Source organism: Strix uralensis, chromosome 6 (assembly GCF_047716275.1).
Source record: "Strix uralensis isolate ZFMK-TIS-50842 chromosome 6, bStrUra1, whole genome shotgun sequence".
Lineage (NCBI taxonomy): Eukaryota > Metazoa > Chordata > Aves > Strigiformes > Strigidae > Strix > Strix uralensis.
The window spans coordinates 10,898,002-10,920,247 of NC_133977.1; the positions used below are offsets into that span (position 1 = coordinate 10,898,002).

The window sequence follows — 22,246 nt, forward strand, 5'->3', positions numbered from 1 at the left end:
CTGGGGAAGGGAACACTCCACATTCAGTTTTCGCTTATATTGTCGTTCCTAGAGCTCTTTGCACTTCACTGCTAATTAACTTTCAATAACTGTCGTAGGGTTACAGTCAGTCAGCATGAATCAGATGGAAAATGTAGCTTTAGGGGACCGCACTCTGTCAAAAACGATTAGAAACCTTTGCTTGATTTCCGAGGAGAACGTACTCGCTCAAGCAGGATACAGCAGCTATTAGGCAGTGTTCTACCGCAGTAAGAAATCCTTAATAAAAGAGACTCGGTGCTTTCACTACAGCCCTCCTTCCAGGGTGGCTCTGAGTAATTATGTGGCGTTTTCCTTGCTTCCCATTTGTTTGACTTCCCAAATGGTGGTGTTGCTTAGGCGAAAGCTTGGGTTCTGAGCTTAAAGGCGGTACTTTTAACTGTTTGCTCACAAATACAATTTGAAACAGGGGAGAAGGGGGAGATCGCTTACAGGTACAGCTCAGCTCTTCCAGGTCCTTCCCAGGTCTTGTAAACTGGGGAGAGTTCAGTGAGACAAGCTTTTGGCTGGGAGAGCTAAGGAGAAGACCTGACTGTGGCAGGCAGCGATGCTGGTGGTACTGGGAACAGGTCACATTCCCGGGATGCAGCATGCAGGGCTCTCAAGCTCCGTGCTTCCCACAAATTGCTGCTTTAGTAATTGGGAGGGTGGCAGGTGAGCGGCACGGAGCCTCGTCCCCAGTGTGCGCTTTCGTCGCAGGCTTTTGGAGCTCTGGGTTATGCCACCCAATATGCTCTGGCCCCTGAGGTGCTCCTTAATAGCATCCGCAATGCCCTTGTCTAGCTGCTTAAAAGCTGACTGCAGTGTTAGATGTGATACCAAATCCTCTTTGTGCTGCTGAATCCTTTTTCTTCCACAAAGACCTCAGCTACTCACTGCTGAGGATTTATTTGGCCTGTGCAGCCATAGAGGTAGGCTACAGCTGCGTGAGGCGCTGATGGGGAGGTCCTCCGTGCTCCTCAGAGCCTTGCCTACCTTGGGCCTAGTGCTGTTGGGGACAGTGCCTCTCTCCTGCAGTATCTGCACACCCAAACTGCAGACAAGGCACTCGGCGTCCCAGTTCCTACCCTGCAAGGTGATGCTCATTACCCAGTTGCAGCCTACTGTGTACTTTCTAACCAGAGCTAATAGAGGCTTTTAATTCCAGGTGTGCTGTTAAAAATCTCAACATGTGCTCTGGATGACTAAGGATGCTTCCTCCGATTTATTTAAATGGGTTTTTTTCCCCCTTTGCTCTCCCTTCCCCCTTCTTATGTCAGCAATGGGTATAATCTGTTTGCAGAGTTACAGGGAATTTTATCTTTCTTTGGCCGGCCTCAAGTGGATGGGGGTTTGTTGAAGCTGTGGCATTCTTGCTTTCTTAGAGCTGACACGTGGGCGTTGGATTGTGTCATTCGTAGGAGGTGAACGTCAAAGGAAGTGGGATCAACTGCTGGAGGAGGTTTGTAAGCCAGGTACTTAATATTTGGTTTCCTGGAAAAGCAAGAAAAAAATAGCAAAACAGGCAGCCTTTGTGTCTTTATTTTTCCCGTGTAATCAGAATAACACAATACGTACATGTACTTAAGCACAGGTTTTTGGGGGGGGGGGTTTGCCTTGGTTTATTCAGGATGGAGAACTACTGTGTTTCCCTTTAAATAGTTTCACATGTTTTGGTGGATTCTGTTGAATGTTTATTCCAGTAATACAAATAATTCGTGTTCCATAAATGCCCTCGCAAATAATGTGATTTATTATCAGGTACATTATGTTGTCTTTTTATTTGATGCAAAATGGTCTCTTAGAGTTAAAATTAGACAGAAGAGCCATTTGAGATTATTTTGTTCATCTCCAGCTGTTTTTTCAGGAGTGCATTAGTCTGAAGTATTTCACGGGCAAAATACTCGGTTATTTTTGGGGTAGAAAATTGATCTACAAAAGAAAAGTATAGCTACTTATTTTTCCAGTAGTTTTATGGTAATCGCTATTTTATTTGACATGTATAGATACTGAGCTAGATACTGCTCTACTAGGAATATTTCTGTCTTCTAAACTGCTCTAGGTAGTAGATATCTTTTGCAGTCCTTGTTCAGGCGAAGCTTAAAAATGAACGAGAGAAATTATTTTTTTTAGAGGTTACCTGTGTCCTATTTTATGGATTAGGCAAAAGGACCATATTTTTTCATCATGCTCTTTTTTCTGAAACCTTTGGCTATTTAATCTAAGTGCAATCTAGCTTATTCTAGCTGCCCATGCTTTTGAAAATCTATGTGCCATAACACGTTTTCCCATTACATCACTGGTGGGGGTCAGGCATGTGCAATCTGAATGTTTTTAGATAAACCCCTCTGAGTAAAGCAGCCTTTTCCTTCTTGTATGGCTTCCGATTTACGCAGCTTTTGTGGCATTTAACCCTACGCTTGTTTTTCCATTTGCCATCAGAGGGACCTGTAGGTCAGGAGGAAGGAAAGCTCAGTCAGCCGATGGTGAAGTGTTCATGGAAGGACTTGTCTGCAGTTGCTGGAAACACAGTCCCCTCCCTCTGACTTCAGCAAAGTATTCTGGTGTAAATTCATTGATCTCATTGGCATTTTTCCTGATTTACACAACAGTAAGCAGTAAGTAAGTAAGCACAACAGCAAGTTAAGTAGCAGTGGGCCTTAAATATTTATCTGGTTTATTTTTAGCAAGCTAGTTGCAGCTATTTATATAGCCAGGAAGCAGTGATACAAATCTGACTGGATTCCTCCTTTGCTTTGAATCTGCAATAGAGAGGCACAGGGGTTTTTTTGACCACGAGCTTTTATTTATTATGTTAAATTTGCTCTGATTAATATGTTATAGACTTCATTTTTCAAGGGCTTCTTAACCCCCACTTCTAAGCATAAGGGATCTTGTTACTTATCTAAAGAAGCATGGATGCAGCCTGAGAGCAGCTGTGAGATTGCCCTGTGGTGCTGTGCAGGTACTAATACCTTACGTGGATTTATCTGTGGGGAAAGGTCCCAAAATTGTGAGGAGGCTCCATGGTAGAGCAAACAATGTGAAAGGAGCTGGTACTCTTTAATAACATCTAGTACGGTGAAAAGGAAAAGCCCATTTATGGTTGGGTATTTGCTTACTAATAAAATCCTAGAGTTCTATATTCTCCTGTGAGAGGCTTCTGCTGGATGTAGGACAGGCAGATGGTGGTACTGGTGTGACTGAGCCCCTGTCTGTGCCAGTGTGGTGGGGAAGATGTGTGAAGGGTGGACTGGGCTGGTGGATGGAGATGCTGGAAAATAGCATGTGGTTGTACATGCTGGCTCAGAAATTAGCACTTTTGCTTCTTGGGCTAATAGTTTATATGCGGCTTAGCTTAGTAGTTACCTAAATCTATTGCTTTCTTTTGATAACGGATGGTCTGTGGTAAATGGATTGGTGATCCTAATCCAGCCTTTAGCTGGCAAAGAACCACATCACAAAAGCCAAGCCCTACCACTAATGTTAGCATCCTGACTGATAGTCTCAGACACGTACCCAGGACTTCACTGGCAGCTGAACAGCCCTCACCGCTTACAGACAGGCAGGTCATCACCTTGCCGGACCAGTTCTGTTACTGCATCCTTCCTGTGGAGAAACAGAGGACTTACCCAGTGTCATGAACTTAAAAACATCATTCCATATTTGGTTCAAAAACAAACCTTGAGTTCCTGGGAAGGAAAGAGAACTGACAAATAAAGTCAACCCCGCCCCGTGTCTGCTATGAGAAACCACAGGAGGTGGTACGGTTTTGTAAAGAGGCCACGGGAGCAATTTCTTGTTTATGGATAAATGCCTGTTTTGTGCCTTCAGATTCAAGTTCATATTAACTGTTGTTGCTTGTTACTATATTTATACAGTAGCCTCTAGTAATTGTCCTGGGATTTGACGAAGCACTCTTGGAAGAATGAATTGCTAGTGGTGTAAAACAAATGTGAAAAGAATTATTCTCTTTCCAGTGGTTCTTGAAATTAAATTTTAGCCCTGATGTGCTCAACTACATTCATGATTAATCTCTGTATTGTCAGAGGAGCCTGTCAAGCTCTTTTAGATCGGAGGAGGCTGTTTTCTGTTAAGAAGATTCCGAGCATGTCTTCCAGTTGCTTTGTAATCACACTTTTGCATGAACACCGTCACAGTTGCTGGTGTGCCATTACACTGGTCAGGGACAATTGAGGACTTTTCATCAGGCAGGTGCGTTTGGTAGGCACCTCTTCCAAACCATGCCTGTGCACAAGCCAGTGACAGAGTTAAACCAGCTCAGAACCTAGTCCTTCATGTTGATGCTCTGAACTCCAGTAATTTGTTAATAGCCGGTTGTTTTATGGAAATCTTCTTGTGAGGCTTCACATGAGGAAATGTTTCCCAGAAATTTTAAAGAGGGGTGGTAGCCTGCCTTAACAAAGGGATGGAGGACAGGGGAATTGAAGGGACCTGCTGCCTTAGCCCCGTGGGGCACAGCCGTGCGCCGGCGCAGGCACTGCCCGGCATGGGGCTGAGGAGAGCCCTGGCAGGGCCAGCCCTGCTTGTGCTTGGAACAGTTGTCATTGGCTTTATTAACTAAGTAAATGGTTAGAAAGGCAGGGCAGCCTAAGCCATCCTGACTGGGAAGGCGAGGAAGGCCAGTCTCTCTTACAGCTCCCAGGTACAACACAAAGGTAGCCTGTGGCTCCCTGCTGCCATTCGACCTGTCAAGCTTTTGGGTGTCTTACTGCTTCCTATTTTCTTCTGTGTGCATGCTCTGACGGGTCCAGCTCAGGCTGGCGGCTGTTAGCACACCCATAACCAGGCACTTCCAAGCTACCTAAAACATCTCCTTGCTCTCTCACAGGCTGTCCGGCCTGGGTTGTTGACCGTTTCTTCCTGCAGCCTGCCGTTGCTTACCCATGCACCACTGTACACCTTCACCCCACACCCACGTGAAATCCACTGGTGTGCAGTTCCTGTTACTGGCCAAGTATGCCAGCTTGGCATGCATCCCCTCCCTTCCCAGCATGCCTGGTGGTCTTAAATTTCTGCCTTTCCTGCTTTCAGACACAGTCCTCCTTCATTATAAAGTTTCTATGCATCTCCAAATAGGCTGCGTAATGACTATTTTTTATTCCTCATCAACTCAGACTTTTCTGACTGCTGCATTTTTCCTCCCTAAATATAAACACAGGGGAGACTAAGAAATAAGTGCTATTGAAGGATTGGGTAGAGATACGTTCAGTGGCTTTGCTTGATTAATGGATTTACATTGTACATTACCCATAGGCAGCTTGCCAGTCTCTTTCCCTACAACGAGGTAATTTGCTTAAAAGGCTATCTTTTGTAAAATACCAATAAGCAAGAGATACTTGGTGCATGTGTGAACATCTAGGTAGGGAGAGCCAGGATGTACAGTCATCTTGCCCCTGCTAGTCAGGACCGCTCCTGCAGGCACTTGAGGAATGCAGGATGTGCCCCAAATAGGTCTTCACAAATATTCCCCGCCGCAGTGGTTTCAGCCTTTCCCGGCATTCGTATTAGCTCTCACTGACAACAGCAGGATTTTCGTGACGGTGACTGCAGCAGAGTACAAATGCTTTTTTTCCCCTTTCATGCCAGCTGGAAAGTGAAGGTAAAGACTTGCTATACTGACTCAGATGAAAGGTTGAACAAGCCTGGGCTCCTGTCTCTGGCAGTTGCCAGAGAAGCTGCAAGAGAGTCAAAGAACGAAACAAGCATAAAGTAATACTTTTCCCCACTCCATCCTCCTTGCAACGTGAGTGTTTCCAGTTCTGGCATCTATTCTGACAGGATAAGAAAGAATAACTTAAAGAAATGGGGTGGTGAGCCGAGGAGAGAGGCGTTCTCTTCAAAGTACTAGCAGGGTTTAATTTTCTGATCCAGTGCCAAATGCAACAAAGGTAGTTGCCAAATGCCCTTGCGATAGGACTTGTCCTGGGGCTTTACAGCATTGCACCTCGCTGTCTGTGTCCTGCTGCTCTGCTTCTGCTGGAGTTGGTGGGGTTCCTCTCATGCTGAGGATGTTGCCGAGCCTGCGTGAAAGTCCTGCTGCTCCTGACTGCAGGACACGTCTCCAAAGTGTGAAAAAGCAGGAGAGCCCTGTCCACGCCGTTAGCAGAGCAAGCTGTTAGTGAGAGCTGGAATTTCTTCTTGGCTAGTTGAGACTGGGGAAGGACATGTATGCTGCGCAGGGAGACAGCTTGTTTTCACAGTACTGTGTCATTTAGCACCGTGACCCATGGGTTGAGACCACCTTCGGAAAGTTAGAGTAGATGCTGGGCTGGTCCCTGTGGTTTCTACTGTCTACTCATGACCAACCTCGTATCATACTTCCATTTCCTTGGTGTGTGGAGCTCTGAGCAAGCTTCCTCAGTGTGGAGACGCACCGCAGAACTGGCAAGCTGGCAAACACTGTTCTCTGCTTCAAAGAAGTTACAAGTACCAAACACATCAGGGGATCCTGCCAGCTACGTAAGCCCAACAGACTGCAGTCTAAGGAGGTCAGAAACAACTTAGGCACACCTGGAAATACTCATAAAGCTCTTGAACCTCATCACTGTTGCTCAAGATGTCCAGCAGCTCTGCAAACATTTGAACGATGTCTAAGCCAGACAGGTGTGGCTTCAGCAATTTAGATGCCCAGAGAAACTCAACAGGCTAAAATCACACAGCTAATGCTTGTCCCTTTCTTAATTTGTCCGTATATATGCCTCTATAGCCCTTGTGTAAGGCAAGAAGATCATGGCTTTTCCAGTTACGTGGATGCAGAAGGGACAGGAATAAAAACATCCGTGGTTGTGTTTAAAGAGGAGGGGAAAAAGTAGTGCCTGCTGGCGTCAGGCCAGGAGAGGCTCAGAAACATCCTGCTCCGCCGGTGGGTGACCGCCGCCTGTGGCACAGCTCTGCTCCCGCCCTTCGCATCCACCCTGCTCGCCGCTGGCAACGGCATCCTCCAGCCCCAAATGCCCATGTTCTCTGAACTGATGTTGTGTGGCTGTGGGACGCCTTTAGAAGAATGTTTTGGAGAAAGGGTACAGACACTTTTGAGAATCGGATGCTTTTAAAGCGTCTCTAAGTGACTAAAACTTGCAATGCTCTAAATCATTGACCAATGTTATGTAGGCATGTATTTGTCTGTAAATGTTTCCTGTTGTTGGTTTTTCCTCCTAGCTGTACATTCAATCTGGGTGTTACATTAGTTTCTTTTGCTGTGAGTCATAGCCTCACAGCCTTCAGAGAGACAATTGCTACGTCCACTGAAAATGAAGGCTTGAAACCTTGGAAGAAGAATAGCAGAAATCAGAGCGTTGTGAAAGGGTTACCTATCGTATGCACAGAAACTGGCAGCTGGGGGAAAATAGCAATGGGGAGACTGCACAGGAGCAATGGCTAGAGTGTTCCTCACCCTCTTCCAGCTGGAGGGTGGAACCCATGTGGGTTCACTGCACTCACTTTATCTGAAAGATAATTAAGCTTTGAAGTCTTACCTACATGGCTAGTGTGTGGTTAGGATGCTCAGAAATGGAGCCGAGTGCTGAGACAACCCCCACCACTCTGGGTTTCCACCGTGGTGCTGCAGCTGGGACCAGCTTTCAGCGGGCATCTGCACCAGCTGCTGCCACTTTTGTTCTCAGCACTCATAAATAGAATTTTCTCCCTCGTGCGAAATACTGATGAGATTTAAATTGCTTTTGTGATTTTGATGCAGAGCAATGGTATAGATAGTGTGCTGGTTTTGGTTTTAGTAGTATTCATTTTCAGCATCACTAACAGGTAGCCAGTGCAAAACCTCACCATGCATTGCTTGATGACCCTCAGCAGCAGACATTCTTTGGGCAGAGCTTCTCGTTCCCTGATGCTGCAATACACCATGCTCTTTCCAGTGCAAAGACAGCATTCCTCCTTTGTTCTCTACTGGCATCTGCAGGAAAGAAAATCTTCAATTCCAGGCTGAAATAATTCCTCTTCTGTGGTAGCTGTATGCTTTCAGTGTATCGGGAGCAGAACATCAGACTAGAACAAGGCCTTCTGCTAAAATGGCTTTTTAGAAGTGTGCTATTAGCACTAACTACATTTTTTAACAACCATGAGGAAGTTGAACAACACCTTGGCAAACGAGTTATTTTGCATTTAAGACTTGTGCTTTTGCAACTGGTTCTCTGTAGTGTCACATCCTGAAATGGGGCTTACTGGTGCGTGTGGAGCATGGCACATAGATCTGGAGGACCCTCTTTGACTTTTGGTACTTTTTGTTATTGCCAGTGTCAGCATCATACCTGAAATGAAATTATGCTGGTAACAAAGCCAGGCAAACCTTGTTCTGATGGCCTTGGTCCTATTACCAGCACTGCTGGAAGAGGCATTAGAGCATCTTAAAGGAGTTAGCTGGGGCAGAGGGAAGGCGATGCCAGGACTAGGCAGAGCGAGGGTGAGGCAATGCAGTACCACCATGGATGAGATATGCGTGAGCTGGGCCTAAAGAGTCTTGGTTTGGCTGCCAGTCCTCTCAAGTGAGGCTTGACTACAAAATTGTGAACCTCAGGCAGCCAGGAACTGTGATTTCTTGCTTAAAGCTGGTATATATCCTGCCACAGAAACTGCATTAACTCCTTTAGTGACAGTTTGTAGCACAAACCCTGGCTGTTTAATTGGATTTATCATGGCTATTGGGAGCATAAATGTGTTTACAGATTTGTTGTGAAAGCTTTTTTGTGTGTTTTTCTCATAGCAAGTCAACTTCCATGTGGTGCAATTATGTTCAAGATGTTCCCTGTAGCACTGGAATAATGTCAGATTATACTGTGTGTGCATGCTGTTCTTCAAAGGGATTTTATCTGAGGCACGATGCACCGTGTCAGAAGGAGAAAGGGAGCTTAGTCTTTTATTAAGAAAGTCATGCAAAGCTTAAAATGCAAGAAATTCTGTCAAATCTTGTCTTATTATAGAGAAATTCTTGTCTCTGTCTACTGAAATGTGAAACTTTTTCCCCATTAACTTCCTTCCTGCTCCATCCAACTCTGCCAGAACGAAGTCCGTCCATCTGTAGATGCTTCTTGTGCTACAGCCTTTTCAGCCCAGAAAGGTTGAAGCAAACACAGTGAGACATTTCAGAGACAAGAGTCTAGGGGGGAGGAAAACAAAAAAAGAAAGAGCAATGACTTTCATTTGGTTTGGAAAGTTTCATAGTTTTTGTTTGGTTTGTCATCCCATGTAGTTTGGCCTAGGATCTTGCAGCATGTTTGATGGAGTCATACAGGAGCCCCGCTTGAAGGCTGTTCATATTCCCAGCCACAGGGCTGCTGCTGGAGGGATGCTGTGGTATGGGAACTGCCGACAGATGCGGGGGACTACAGCAAACAGAGCTGCACTACAGATGAAGCTGTCCCCTTGTGCTCACTGTCAAATTTTTCTTTTTTTTTTCATTAACTTGAGTAACAATGCAATTTAACAATGCAATTTCCTGTCTGATGGCAGTTCAGATATTAAATGTCACATCTGCCTAATACTTTCATTCTTAAGTATGACAAGTTTTCCCAGCACTTCTAAAAGAGACAGTTGTGATATGTTTCATTCCCTGCTGAATGATAGTCAGAAACCCAAATTTGTTCTGTAACTCATTATTACTAATTGTTGTTATTAGTAAGCCCTGTAGAGGAGTTACTCGGAACAGCAGCACAACACTTCTCCCCACTGTGGGAAAGGTCAGGATTTTCAGATGCCACTATTTGGAGCCTGTAACCTATTTACTCTGTGTGTCAGTCACAGGTTTTCTTTTTCAAAGTCACACTGAAGGACAATTTCCAGGGACGTGCCTCTGCTCTCTCTTGCTGTCTCTTTAATCCATCCCCTCCTTACAATGCCTCTCTGTCCAAGGGCAAGTTGCCGAGCCCTTGGCTGAGGTTGGCGATGCAGTGAACAATGCAGGCATTTGAAAACGAGAAAGCTCTAAACTTGTGTTCCTGTGACCAGCGAGATGGATGGAAAGATCAAAGAAGAGGACACACAACTTGAGAGGGTGTCATGGGCTCTGGCATCTTAGGAAGCAAACAGGAGATGGGCTTAGTGCCTGTGATGCACAGAGCATCGCTGTTGCAACAGACAGAATATCTGTGCTGCAAAAATGCATACAGAAAGGCAGGAGGAGTTTGCAGCTGTGCTTAGTCTGCCTCTCATTGAAGAGGTCCTGGCAATTACTTGCCTTTCTGTCATAAGCACTAATGAGGTAAGGGAGGGGGAGAAAGGATGCAAGCAGATTGGAGCTAAGTGGAAAGGAAAATCCATATGGCAATTGCTCACTAATAATAAAGGTGAGAGATCCCTGGCAATCAGATTTCTGGTGGCCCTCTGCAGATTCATGCCAGCTGAGAATCTGGTCTCAGAAACTGAGAGTGGCAGCAGAGCTGAGAGCAGAGTAACCACGTATGCAAGCTTCAGGTAATATTTCTCACTGGCTTTGTAAACCCAGATCTGCAGATCTACTTTGCTGATTGAAGATTTGGCCTTGATTTTAAAGGAAAAAAAAAAAAAAAAAAGCCTGAAGCTCTGTGCAGGTATGTAAGAATGTACCCAAGAATGTAGAAACACACCTTTGCGGGCTCAATCAGGTAGATATTTGCCAAATTTTCCAGAACAGTTTGTATGTTCAGAAAAAAATTGCCTTAAAAGGCACAAAGTATACTTTACGGAAGCTCAGTGTCCAGGCCATTTTTCAGAATTCGCATTTTTACTCTGCTTCAATCTGGTTAAAAAGCCTGAAAGATGAGCCATTTTAAAATATTTCACAAGACCTGTGAGTCATGTAAAATCCTATCACATTTTTCCATGTAGTTGAAATCACAGAAGTTACGAATGGTAAAAGAGCTATTAAATCACAGATAAAGAATGCTGCATGATGGATTGGTGAAAATATAAATGAAACCCCCTAGTTTTCCTCCAGCTTCTAATTCCCCAGGCATGAATTCAACAGGTAAGAGTATTGCAGCTCACACTCAGAAAGGAGCGGCATGCAGCTGTACCCCTTGCAGACTTGCTATTCCTTCTCTTGGTTTCTTTACTGCTCCAGGCAAATGGGGATTTTAATACCACTCCTTTATCTACCACAGTTAATTTCCCCACCCTGTACCAGCTCAACTTCTCTGGCAGGTATTCTGGGGGATGGTGGACCCAAGCTTTCATCTGCTCCCAAATCTTCTGTTAACAAAATTGCTCATTTGTGATCCCACAGAACCTGCTCCGTGCCCGGAGCCATCCAGGCAAGCAGGTAGGAGGTGACACCGTGTCCGTATAACTTGGCTCTACCACTGCTGCGACTTCTGTAGTGTTAGGATACCTGTATCCCCTATTTTTATTGCTAGAATAAATCCTGCCTGGAACCACTGCTGGGATCTGTGGGTAAGCGCTAGGTTGGCCTTTCAATTTTTTTTCCCATATTTATTTCTTATGCCACTCTAATTGTTGAAATCCTTCTCCTTTTAGTTTCTTTTCCTTGAAATGCTGTTGTCAGATTTCCCAGATATTGTGTTCCTTGTTGGCCAGGAAATTCTAAAGACTGAGAAGGAACTGAACGAAAGCACTAGGCAGGGGGTCTTACGTGACCATAAACCATAAGAGCATTTAATCAGAGAGAAAGTCTCACTTTCTATTTCAGTCACTGTTTTTGGAGCATGTATTATTGGAGGTCAGAAGTTACTTTTGGCACCAAAAAAAAAAAAATCAAATAATAGGAAAAACATGCCATTTTTGCCAGTATTTTGTGAAAAAATTGAGAGAAAACCATTATTTTTCATTGCTTACATGGTCAAAATCTGTATGATTAAACTGGCTGTTAGCTGAGGGAATATGGTGTAGTTTTTTCGGGTTCCCATTTTCACACATTTTTTCTTTCCCACAGTCACTTCATCCTCTCTCTAACCAGTTCCTGCTGGAGAGAAGACAATGGAAAAAAAGAAAAGAAACAAATCACTGTAAGTCATGAAGTTAGAACTGCACACAATGTTTTTGGTGACATCCCTCAGAGCTAGATCACTGCCACCAGCCATACAACAAGGAACCCCAAACCCTGGTCCTCAGGGGAGAGGAAAGCAGGGCTCACCAAGCTTTCTTGAGCCTAATCAACTTATCTCTGCATTGTACAGTTAGCAGCAACCTTTGGGCATTCAGCTTCTTCCTTATTCCTCACCACTGTGTAGGATCTGCCATCTGATCTTCCCTTTAACAGTACATGTGAAGGGTCAATAACCGCCTTAAAACATCCTTTCATGTAAAATTAAACGTGTCCTGCTTTCAGAGGGTTGCAAAATTCCACACATGAACTGCGATACTAATTTATTGTAAAATATCTTTCGTGTATGTTAACTTAATGAGCTAGGTCTTGCCAATGCTAAAAATAAGTCTCATTGTAGAAAAGGCTTATGGAATGAGCAAAATTGCTCATTCCCACAAAAATTTCATCTGTTGTCAAAAACATCTGATCATGTAACATCTCTAGCTCTCTGCTTCTTGTGGAGTAACACCAGACCCACTTACCCCTGCTCCTGCAGGTAGTGGGTCTACTGAGCAATTTTAATGCCTTGTACAGTGAGGATGCTGATATAAAACTTCTGAAAACAGGCACAAAGATGTATTGATTTTAAAAAATCAACTTGAGGTAAATACCTGTCATGGAAAGTTTTAATCCAAATGATTAAAGTTTAGGAAGATCAAAGCATGTCAAAACAGGGTTTCATTACAGGAAATGTTAGGTAAGAGATGAAGCTCTCAGCCCTTCTAGTAATCATCACCTTAAGATGGATCAGCACCTTGAGAAGATGATATATTGTTCTGTCTTTGAAAAGCTGGCAGATAGTGAACCTTGCAGCTGTCCATGTATTACTCAAAGGTGACCATGTCTTTTCTGCTTTGTTTCTTAGCAAACCCCTTGGAAGAGGTTCTGCATGTATTTTAGTTCCATTCAATACCTGTATGTGACCTTTCTCACTGATGTCAAACTTGCGCAGAGGAAAGCAAGCTGCAGGCTTTGCTTTTGTCTGTTTGTTGCTAAATCCCAGGTCTCACATGTCTCTCTTGATCACCAGTTGCTTTCTGACAGTTCACAAGGCTAATCTTTGTCCCAGTTCATCCAGCTATCACTGGTGCTCTCTGAGGCACCACCACCTAGGTCATATAGTAGGAAAAGACAAAATTTACTGCTGTACCTCAAGAAAGGAGCCAGAAGAAGAAAATGGTGGGACTCCTTGCTCTGGATCCAGTGGAGGTGGCCGTGGGACTGGTCATGGCTGTCAGAGCCGGTGATGCTGTGATGCATCCAGCTGATGCTTCCAGCTGTCTCAGCAGGGTTTACTTTGATGCAAGGATGTGAGGTGAGCAGTTGTCTTTGTGGATTAGAGGAAGAAAAGCTGTGGTTTATTTGTGTGTCAGTAGCACCAGGATATCCCAAGCGTGGGTCAGAACTGTTGTGCTGGATCCTGTTGACAACTGCAGTTTTAGGAGATGGGAGTATGCTGTGTGGATTCAGCAGGTACAGGTGGTGGGGATCTGTTTGATGAACAGAGTTTAGCAGAAAAAAATAAAATTCCTTTTTCCTAAGAAGAGTGACTTGTAGACATTGTGGCAGGACTGCTTTAAAAGACAGCAAGATGCCCGCTTCATACCTTTGAACAGATGTTCTGCCATGGGAAGAGCACTCTCTCTGAAATGCAAAGTGTGTGTTTCTTGGTTATTGTGCAGTGGATTTTCCCTGTGCTGGCTTGTCACTATGGCGCTGGACTGGGAAAGCAGCAGATCAAAAGCTTTATGGAGCTGTACAGCTGAAATGTTTCTGCTTTCATCGTCCATTTGAAAAACAAAATCTAAATGGAAGATGAGAACCTGCCCGCTTTAGGTTCCTATGCAAGTAACTGTAGGACCAGGCAGCAGCAAGGTACTTTCTCAAGGATGAGTAGATGGTTGGGCCTCTTCAGAAAATCTGCAGCAAACAGCTCATTCAAAAATAACTTTCTGAGGCTATGGAAAGTGGGTGAAAAGAAATAGCTAATGAAAAGGAGAAAACACTGATGAAAGGAAGTGTTTTATCTGATATCAGAAACTGTTGGCTTTCATTCTGATCCTGTTGTTTTTTCTGTACATAGCTTTTAGAGTGCCCTTAAATCTTCTCAAAAGGTTATTACTTTTCCAGTGGCATTAGAAAGGCTGAAATGATATTTGCAACTGAGGGTAAGTGACTCTCTTGAGGTTTTGGCACCCACAGCTCCAGCTTAACTGGAAATGCAGACAATTAGTAAATCTGAAAATCAGTGCCTCTTGGCATGCTCCAGAGAAGCCAACCTAAGTTTTGTGAGTAGGACCAGAGCAGGATCACAGTATATGCTGCACAAGGGACATATATCTGGAAAAATTAAGCCCCCCAGAATGAATGACAGCTCATGAGGTGGTGGCCTCTGGTCTTTTTGTCCAGACTCTCTCATCCATGGAAGTCATGGAAGCCCTGCCATTGGTTGCATTGATGTGAATAGCAAGACTTCCCTTTCTGGTATGGGTTTTGGCTCACCAGAGGTGTAATTCTTACAAAATTCTGTAATTTAAAATCACCTCAGGTTTCCAGTTCCCAAAGTAAAAGAGCTCCATTCAAGGTCTGGAGTAGATTAAAGCACTGACTGCTAATCCAAAACTGGTTCTTGAGATGCTCCCCGAGTAGGGAGATGGCTTCAGCCATTACGAGGTGAAAGGCCAGGGTGGACCTGGCAATCAAAAACTGCTGGAGGGGACAAAAGGATAATACCAATGAGGTATGTGTATATACATACTCCCATATATACAGCTATATCTCAATTGTACAGAAATGTTCTGTTCCTCGCCAGCAGTTACTAACTCACTGTTTTCCTTCCAGAAAGAAAATCCTTGACAGACTTGAAGTGATGACTCCACTTTCTTCCATTCCAGCTGCCACACAGACGTGTACATTGGTCCCTCATTGGACCAGCAAATTTGAATGTCTTGTTGTTCCATGTCTGCCCTATCACTTATCAGTTACTTATTGTTGTGGTACGGCAGGGTTGTCTTCTCTCAGCAGACACTGCAATTGTTTTTACAGGGAGAAAGAAAATACTCTGCTGATAAGCAGTGGTACATGTCTAGGGAAAATGTCAGCACTTAAACCCGAGTCTTGCTTTTCCCTCTGAGTTGTCATTGCTGGATCCTCTGCCCTTCCTTACAAGTGGGTTTGAGGAGGTGGTTGTTTTGGCTGGAATTGGAGAGGCACAGGTGGTACCACCAGCTGTAAATTGGAGGAGGCACTTCCTGATTATGACCACTGCCTACACACAGATCATTGCCAAGAGAGGAGCTGGAAGGCGCAGAAGCCTTCTCCTTACTTGGAAAAAGGGCCTGAAGGATAATCATCACTCCCCTCTCCTACAGGCGTTCACCTGTAGCCTTCAGGCTTCTTTGCAAGCACTGGGCTTCCCAAAATGCTGTGATGTGAATAACCCTCAGCCGTCATTGAGACATGGACAAACTGAGGCACTGACTATTTAAATTCATGCATCTAACATTTAGGCACTTGGGGCTGTATAAGGGTACTGGGAGCTCAGGAGATGCAAGTACATGGTGCATGTGAAAGCGAGCTTATTTTTTTTAAGGGACTTCAGCATGGATTCAAATGTCTGCTTAACCATGGCAAAATAAGTGGTGAATAACTCTTTGATCTCTGCAAGGTCAAGATTTTGCCCTCCAGCTTTAAATGTCAGTGGTGAGAGGCTTGTACCAAGCTGCAGAGCAAGCATGCACCAGGCTCTCCTGTGAGGACTCTGGCATGTTGTGCTTGGGGGGTGTTTTCGGAGGGCGCTGCTGGCTACCTGCAAAGGCAGGACCATCCTGGTCTCAACTGCGAGCACGCACCACCATTTGCAGTTATGTATTTTTATAGCCACGTTACAATTTCTTAATTATTGCCAGGTGCTCAGGTCTCCACCTTCACATAATGCAGGCCTCTGTTGCTGGCCCTAACTTGTCTTGTCTTCAGGAAATTTGGGGTGCCTTGTCTCCTCGTCTGCTGAAAGCCCTTTCCCCGGGATGATCCCTTGGCCCATTGCTGCCTCGTGATCTTGATTTTCATCTTCTGTCCTAAATGTGGGTCCACTGGCACAGCAAGCAGCAAGCGAGGAAGAGGCGTCAGAAGATTAACCCACCACCTCGTGCTCCTCGCCCACGCACGCGGGGAGAGAGCCAGATTAAAAGATTAAAGTTACAAACTGAAAACCCCCTCGGGCCACTGATGAGATCCTAGCGCCTGGCTGGGAAGCCAAACTCCCACTCCGGAGGTGCAGTGCCACGCGCGCTGTCGCTCACGCCAGAGCTGCCGGCTCCTGCCATCCCTTCTCGCTGCCGGCTCCAGCTATTTTTACAGACCAAGAATTAAATAATAAACCAGTTTTGTCCCAAAGGAGGGTGCTGAGCAATGCCTTGGCCATACCCAGCAACTCAAGGGGGTGGTTTTAAGCTTCTCCTTGTTGCACTCCTGAGCTTTTGGGGTTTGCAGCTTCCACCAGTTGCTATTATTTCAGCTGCTGGATTGCTTCAGTTGGGATGAGGGCCAGGACTGGCGTGGAAGGGGTGGCAATCGGCAGCCGTTGATGGTGGTAACCACACAGGGAGGGTCGCAAGTCCTTTGATGCATTCCTGTGCCCCTTCATAGAGGTCTCATACAGGCCTCACCCTAACAAACCTACCGCTAGATATGCTTGCAGTTAGTGTATTTTCTCACTTTTTTTGCCCCCTGCCCATATCTTCATTAGGACTGGACAAAGAATGGTCTTTTTGGTTTTGTAGCTGAAAGGCACAGAAGTAAAATTGTGTCCTGAACTCCAAGTACTATTGCCACACCTGTGTCTGTATTTTTTTTATTTGACCAAAGCAGTGAGTCTGAGCCAAGATGATGATTCCATCATCATCACAATACTGGGCGTACTGAGCTCACAAAAGTAATTTTTCCCCATTTTTTTGTTTTGTTGCTGTTGTTTTTACATTTTGGGGTGCTTTTTATCGGAAACGGGCCATTTTAAAGCAGCAAGTTCAGCCCTGCTATTTTGAAAATGTTGAAATGTTGTATTTTGACATCTCAGAATTTGTTGTTCCTCCTCTTCTCTGTGCTTTTCAGATGAAGCTCTTTGTCAGACGCAGGCTGAACCTGTGAAGATGTTCAGTTCCTCCAGGGCTCCATGTTTCATCACATTTCCCAGCTATCACATGTTTTGCCCAGCTCTCCCCAAGTGCTTAGGTGACACCGGAGTGGAGTGAGCACCAGTACCTTCTCACCCTTCCATGAAATGGTGTGGTGGTGTGTGTGGTGGCCAGACAAGCAGCTGCCAGTTTGACTATCAACTGCCCGTCGGCTGTAGAAGCACGCACCGCTCGGGTCTGTGCCTCACAGGAGCATGGCAGCAGGACCTCTGCTTCCCGAGGGACTGAAAGGGGCATGGCCAAAACACCACACAGGTGCAGCTCTAACAGGGAGTATTTTCCAGGTTTGTGCCTGTTTTGACAAAGACTAAATGAAAAGTTTCAGCAAAGCCTTGTTTTATGAACAGTATGCTTGCACAGGTCTCTCTGATGAATCTGTATCCTCCAACTGATTATAATTAGTGCGCTATTTTAGTTACATAGGATTAATCTAATTCAAATGGCTAGATGAAATTCTTTGATCTTCAGGGTACAAGAGGTGAGACTATGATGATTTTAAACAGTTGCTCCTGGCCATAAAATCTATTCATTTGAAAATCAATAGAAAGATATCACTTGCCACACTGATGAGATAATTTCCTCCGCTACTTAGCCCTGACCCCGTTCTCCTGGTTTTCACCCTCCTGTCAAGTTTAAGTATCTTTTTTTCTGGAAGCTGCTCTCCACCCCATCCTGCATGGCTTTCTGTGTGTGTGGGGTACTGTCCTTTCCATTTGAAGTCACTTTCTGATTTACATGCACCAAGCACACAAACTTCTTCAAACCTCTTTTCCCAACCATGTATTCAGTCAGGTGTTGTAGCTGCCAAAAATACATCCTGCTCCATATCTGTTCTTCTTTGCATTGGATGAATTTATAGGTCTAGTATTTTGGAGACTGTAAACTTTCTGAGGCATGGTCTCTAAGAAGTGCTGTCGTCTGTTCAGCAAGTCCTGCCCGTTGCACAACGGTATGAATATTTATGATGTTAAATAATAATCCTTGCCTCTGACCCAGCACTCTTCATCAGCAGATCTAGAATTGCTTCACTGAGGAAGCAGTCAAATCGTTATCCTAATTTCCAGATGGGGAAACTGAGGTGCTGCAAGGTCAAGTAAGTTGTCTGATGTTGGCAGAGGAGACCCAGAAAGGGAGTGCAGCCGTCTGGCCCTGGCAACATGGTCCAGCCGCTAGACCCTGCGGCCTGCTCAATGACAGCTAATAAAATTTGTGTTTATGCAATGCATTTTTCTCTTCTCCATTAACAGTGAACAATTCGAGTGTTTTCTTCACAGGCATTAATAACCTCCTTGAGAAATATGTTTCGACATGCATTTTTAGCAGTAATTCTGCGTGTGTTGCACGCCAGCTAGCAGATGTGACCTGCTAGAAGGAGGCAGACTGGGGTGAGGGGGAGAGGTGGCACCTCCGCCCCTGCGCCCCACTCCTCCTCCTCCTCCTCCTCCGCTCCTCCGGTGGCAGTCGGGGAGGCTGGGGACCGACCACGGAGACGTTCTGCGTGAAGCTCCTCGAGGAGCTGTACCAGCTGCTGTGTTGGCAGCCTTGGAGTTGCCTCTGGGTCTGACTTGCCGTCTTGTCTCCCTGAACGTAATTGCTCGCTGCTGATTTATTTTTTTTCTTTCCCTTTGATTCTGTGGCACTCGTATCCTACTCGGATTCCTCGTCAATCTTGCAATCTGGGGAGTCTGAGGAAATAGAGAACTGATCATCTGCAGATTTTTTCTGTATATTATGAAAGTGTCCCTATGCCATGTGTGATTCCAATCTTTTTTTGTTTGATCAGACAGAACATCAGAGAGTCAGACTGTACCGGCGAGGTCTGTGCGCTGAGCAGGGAAGGAAGGAGCCGCTTCTGCAGAGATGCTCCCTGCTCCGTAGAGGTGACAGCACATCTCTTCCCCCTTTCTAACCCTGTGCTTTACCTCCCTATGCCCCATACTGCTCAGCCTTGCAAATTTTCCGTGGCGGAGCATGTCACCTTCCTCACAGAGCCCGCTGGGGCAGGGCTGCTTAAACAGCAATGGCTACAGGGAGTCCTTGAGGTGCAGCAGAACATGTCTGCCTGGAAACCTGCACGTGCCACGGATGAACTTGTTTTTTGTTCTTTGGAGGTCTCGAGGAATCAAATCACTTCATGTAATTGGCCAGAATTCTAATGATATCCACCCAGGTACCTTAGCGCAGTGGTATAAAAAGCATGTGTAGAAGGTCAGACGGGTTTATTTGGGTGTGTGTGCTCTTTGTGCGTTACATTGAATGTTCACCACAAGTTTTTCAGCACTCTGTAGGGCCTGTGTCATGAAGATCAGACTAGACAATCCTCACGCTAGGTAAGGGTCTTAAAATTGTGCATTTATTCCCTAGCTTGCAACCATTTTAGGAAAGAAAGGAGGTCTGAAACAGAGGTTGTCTTGTTCTGCTACCTCTACCACTGGATCCACCTGATTTATTTACTTTCTTAGCATTACAATTTCTTGCTTCCACTTACCTACTCTCAGTACACTACAACCACTTCAAAATAAAAATATAAAAGCATGGAAACAGCTATAAGATTACCAGAACGCTCTCCATCCCACCCTTCCCATTTGCGCAAGGCAGACATCTTCTGAAGGAGACTTTTACCTCCAGGTGTCAGGACATTTGGGAGAGGGATCAGACTCGGCGCTGGTTTGTCCTCTGTGGGACGTAAGCAGAAACAGTACCTGGGCAGGAAAGTATTTAAATTTTAATGCTAGGACAGTGCTAAAAAACACTGTAAAAACACTTCCCTGCTTTTCGCTGGGGAAGTCTCAATTTGTCTCATCAGCTGCTTCTGGCTTTTTGCCCGGCGTTCTCAGATCTACTGGTGAAGGGAGACAGCAGAGCACGTTTGTCCTATTCCTCTTCCCCAGCGTGAGATGCCAGACTGGAGCAGATACGGCACCGTTCCTGGTCTAAGCACGCACCGCAGAGGGGGCTACAGTGTACTCAGCCTTCTCCTACATCTGTCATGACATATTCTGTAGCCCAGGACAGGGCTGAGTTACACCGCATTTGCTGGCAGCTGTCAGAAGCACAGCTAAGTCTCACGAGCACCTCTGCAAATCCATCTGCATGTTTCCGAAGCAGTGATGTTAGTCTCTCTTTCTCTAGAACAGGCATGCACAGGTCCAGATGTGCAGGATCTCTGCCCCAGTCCCAGCACACGGGTTTGCCCTGGGTGGACTTCAGAGGTGTCCTGGGAGCTTCTTGCAGGAGAAGGGATTTGCATCAAGCATCCCCAGGGAAAATTTGACTTCCCATCTTGACGTGCCCCATCCCTGCTCCTTTTCTCCGTGGGAGTGGCTGCATTTCTGTTGCACGGGATGCACAGTATATAAAGCATTTAGGACGAAAAGTCTATAGAAGTGTGATACTAATAATATTTTACAGCTTTAATTACCATGATTGTAGTGCCTAGAGGCATATGCAAAAACATTTTGAGTGGGAGGAGAGAAGGCAGCGCTGTGAACATTTTTGTGGTTTTGCTGGGCAATGTGCAATTGAGTTTTCTCATGGGAACCACAGCATGCCAGGGAGAAAAGCTGCCTCTACCTCCTCGTCTGCTCCGTCGGGATACTGGATCACACCCCAAAGCTGAGGAGACAACCACAGTCACTCCAGTTTCAGGCAACAGCTGGGCTGATCGTGCCTCTGCTTTGCGGAGGGGCTCCAGGTGCGGGTGCTGCCCGTTTCTGCAGGCAACAGGTATTTTTCCTCGGGCAACGTCCCTTCCCTACAGTCAGCGGCAGTTTCGCCTGCGGGATGATTTCAGGATTGGGCAACTGCTGATTTGTGGCGTGGATTTGCCAGCAGCCTCAAGAGCAGCGTGCCTGCTTCTCGGTCAGGGTACCCAACGCAGACGGAGCCCTGGCTGCCACCGGCCGCCCGCCCGTCCGTGCCACGCGTGCGTGGGCAGGGGAGAGGCGAGGGGACGGACAGAAGGGCCTTGTGTGGCTGGGTGAGCCCTCCAGTGCCCGCCTCGCTGCCTTCCAGCGCCCTTCCCCGCGGGAGGCTGCACAGCACTGCCAACAGGCCTAACGCAAAGCGATGAGCTCAATGGTCACGACTAATCAAAAAATTGGAAAATACCCTACACAGGAAGGCAAGTTTTTAGAGTTTAGGTGTTACAAAATAAAAATGATACGAAAAAAGATGCTTGAATTTCCCTAGCTACAGCATGCAGTCCTGCATCTTTAGAAAAACTTTAAAACTTGTTCCTAGATCACATTAATTTTTAGATGTATTTATGTAGTTTCTGTGATGGTGGTTTGCCATAGGTTCATTATTAAGATGGTACAAAGCTGGTATTTTCACTCTGTTTGAAAAACAGAAAGAAATTCGATTTTATCTGGACGTGGTTACCAAAGAGTCAGTTGGCGACTCAGCTTCTCGGCTGGCCGGTCCCTGCTCAGACAAACAGCCACGAGTTGCAACGCCGCCTTCCGATAGCCAAGCTATTGATTGGAAGGCAACGACACCTGAAAAGAAACCCTGTGTGAGAGGTGTTCCCAGCTGTGGGAAGAGTCAGATGTTGCCTACAAGACAAGCATATTTTATTGAGGCTTTTTTCCCTCACTCTCTAATCCCCCCCCCCCCCTTAATCCTTTTTCTATTACTTGCACTAAATATGATTTACGTTATTAAAAACTCATATTTGAATCTAGTCTCCATCTGTTAAATACATGGTATCGTCTGTCCTCACTCCATTTGAGATTTGATATTTTGTATGGATTTTTGTATGTCTGTATTGTGTACAGATTTAAAAACCTAAAATAAGAAATTCTAATGAAAACACAGCATCTTAAAAAAGGGACCAAGTTTTGACCCTCGCCTCACCAAGACTCCTGGGAGGAGCAAGAATTCAATTTCCCATGGTCGCATTACAGTTTGTACGTCAGGTTTTTACAAAGAAGAAATATCTACCACTGGGTAATCAAACGGCTAATGGAGATGAGCTCAT

General features: G+C 45.4%; 2 long non-coding RNA genes across 2 annotated transcripts; one reads left to right on the plus strand and one right to left on the minus strand.

The window, feature by feature from the left end:
* Positions 1-1,447: 1,447 nt before the first annotated feature.
* LOC141945125 (uncharacterized) lies at positions 1,448-17,533 on the plus strand. The gene is made up of 3 exons (XR_012629414.1): positions 1,448-1,493; positions 11,921-11,993; positions 17,183-17,533. It is a non-coding gene; the product is annotated as an uncharacterized LOC141945125 (long non-coding RNA).
* Positions 8,981-13,318, minus strand: LOC141945126 (uncharacterized). Its single transcript, XR_012629415.1, has 3 exons — positions 13,224-13,318; positions 11,824-11,947; positions 8,981-9,151 (listed from the first exon to the last, which is right to left on the minus strand). It is a non-coding gene; the product is annotated as an uncharacterized LOC141945126 (long non-coding RNA).
* Positions 17,534-22,246: the final 4,713 nt, after the last annotated feature.